A 2,775-nucleotide genomic window follows, 5' to 3' on the forward strand; every position below is an offset into this window, starting at 1 on the left:
TGTAACTACTATGACAGAGCAATTGCATTTATAGGACTCTATCCTATAGAAATACTTCTGTAAATGGCAAAAGATATGGGTACATAGATGATGACTGCAGGATTATTTGATTATCGTAAGACCAACTTATTTTTTAAAATAACACATAAAAGGTTAAGTAATGTTACAAAGAAATGCCTTCATCAAAAATAATGCGGAAGATAATGATAATGATGCTCATGATTCTACTGATAGCATTATTGATTGAGCAATTACCAGATCCAGACACATCCCGCAAGATGCTATTACACAGTTGAAAAACTGAGGTACATAAAATTTGTTACTAGCCCAAAGAAACAAGATTCCATTCCACAATACACGCTCTTGAGGACAGATTACATCAAGCCTCTCTTGTTCCTTGTTTCTTGGAACTTCCGCGTCTCCTAACTACGTTTCTTCCTGGCAGATCTTCTGGGAGGTCAGGGAGCTCAAGAAGGGGCCCTTATATCACTTGAAGAGAGGGAAGTGAGGTATCTTGGTCTTTGCCAAGGCGAATCCGCGAGAACCAAACCGATGTAAAAAGGTCCACACCGTCCCTGGGTGGGCTCGAACCACCAACCTTTCGGTTAACAGCCGAACGCGCTAACCGATTGCGCCACAGAGACACGATGCACTCTTTTTCTTCATTGTAATAGAGAGTGATCCCTCACTAAATGCAAATGGCTACCAAGCTCTGCTGTGTGATTGGGCAGGCTCCAAAGCCTTAGAAAACCGAAGAGATTAGAGTGACAAATCAAGCTGTTCGTCGCGTTTGAAACCGATGCATTAGGGGATTCCGAAACTGGGGCACCCAAATGGCCTCGCCCCACCTTGCCCCTCACCAACCTCAGAAGCCAGAACCTCCGGAGACACCCGGGGCGGCGACCCCACCACCCCTCTACCCACTAGGCTGAGGTGAGGGGGCCCAAGGGAAGCTGAATGCCCAGGGCATTCAATTAGGACTTGCTGAATTAATGCATTTGAGAGTCTGAACTACAAAGGGACAAAGGCTAGACCATATATATATGTGTAGTACGTTATGTATACATACACACACATATATGTTTATATATATATATATATATATATATATATATAAACTCCGATAAACTCTGGTCCTCCACCTGCAGCCACCTCCCAGGAAGCAGCCTCCTAGAAGTCAGCAGATTTGTAAGAAGTCAGGCTTTTAACTCTAGTAAAAATCCAAGAAGCTAAAAAATAAACTTGTGGAACAACTGGTTCAAAATGGCCAGAATCTGATAATAACTTACAGCTTCCCTAATTTTTATCCCCACTGCAACTTAGGAACAACCAGAGAAAGTCAAATATGCACCCTAACCAGTCATACAGGACGCTCAGCTTCTAGTTACCCACCTACAGCTTTCCCATGCCAACAGCCTCCAAAGAGGGTACACCTTAACTCTTCCCTTTTTCCTACTATAAAGCTTTCCCACTCCTCCTGCAGCTTTTGTCTCTTTTAAAATGCAAGTGACCATGGCTGACGCCCTTGCTTCAGCAAGTTCTGTATAAATAGTCTTTGCTTTTCTCCTTTGGTTAAACTTTTAATCCTTTGAAGAACTCTGAGAGCTGAAATAGAAAAATGTTTTTAAAAAGGGGAAGTTCTTTTCAAAATGTTTTATTTTGGTCAATTGATTCTGAAGCCTGCAGTGTCCCATGGGCTGGGCAACAGAGGGACCTACAGTGTACCATCTGTGCAGCTTAAGCTCCGAGCTCTCAATTCAAACGCGTTTTTCATCTTCAGTGGCGTCGATGGGGTCAGTGTGAGGGAGCAGAAAAAGGGTCGGGGCCAAAAGGGAACCTTCAGGAGAATGGAAAGAAGTAGGAGAGGCATGGTTGAGGACAAGGAGACCTCCCAAGAGGCTGGTGGAGATGCACTGGCCAGATCCTGAGAGATGAGAATTGTTTTTTTTATTTTGTATCAGAATGGGGGGGGAGGGGGGACAAATGGAGAGAGAAGACCTGAGAGAAAAGTGCAAGAACCTGTAGTTGTTCAAGAACAAAGAAACTGTTGTGAATGTTTTTGCATCAAAAATATTAAAGGACACACACCAATTGCTGGCAGCCTCAGGGTGTGCTATGATGGTATAGTGGTTAAACACCCCGTACTGTAGTTGCAGCGAGCAGGGTTCGAATCCAGATCACAGCAGTATCAGGTCTCCAGCAAGGCTCATTAGGCTGTGTGCTTAAGGTTGTGCTTTGCATTCTATGTGAATTAGACTTCAATATGTGCTATTAGCATAATAATTGGGTTAGAGGAGTAGAGAAGGGCATTGAGTTTAGGTTTTATTAGATTTTATTGTAAAATACCCTGTTGAATACAAACTCATAAAAACCTTATTGTCATAGTGTCTAAAAAGGCCCCATCAACATCTGAAATCTCTCAACCAGAAAAACGGTTATGCCTACACCGTTACATAAGTGGAAACTACGGATGGCACTTTAATCTTTTGGGATAGTTCTGCTCATGCTCAGATATAGGGCACGGTTCTGAAGACCGAATACCTGACCCCAGCTTAGTGCACGGGCGGGTTTCCTCCCGTTCTCCTGACTGCAAAGTATTAGGGGGCCACCGCAAACCCTGATCTTAGGCCACAAAAAGTAGTGAGGGGATTAAAACCAAGGCTAAAACACTTTACCAATTTTGTCAAGAAAGATGCCAGATGCTGCCGTGACTCGGATTCGAACCGAGGTTGCTGCGGCCACAACGCAGAGTACTAACCACTATACGATCACGGC

At 43.8% G+C, this 2,775-nt stretch overlaps 2 non-coding genes across 2 annotated transcripts; both read right to left on the reverse strand.

Moving 5' to 3' along the window:
- Positions 1-570: 570 nt before the first annotated feature.
- TRNAN-GUU lies at positions 571-644 on the reverse strand. Its single transcript has one exon. It is a non-coding gene; the product is annotated as a tRNA-Asn (tRNA).
- Positions 645-2,703: 2,059 nt separating this feature from the next.
- Positions 2,704-2,775, reverse strand: TRNAH-GUG. Its single transcript has one exon. It is a non-coding gene; the product is annotated as a tRNA-His (tRNA).

Source organism: Neomonachus schauinslandi, chromosome 4 (genome assembly GCF_002201575.2).
Source record: "Neomonachus schauinslandi chromosome 4, ASM220157v2, whole genome shotgun sequence".
In the NCBI taxonomy this organism is placed as follows: domain Eukaryota; kingdom Metazoa; phylum Chordata; class Mammalia; order Carnivora; family Phocidae; genus Neomonachus; species Neomonachus schauinslandi.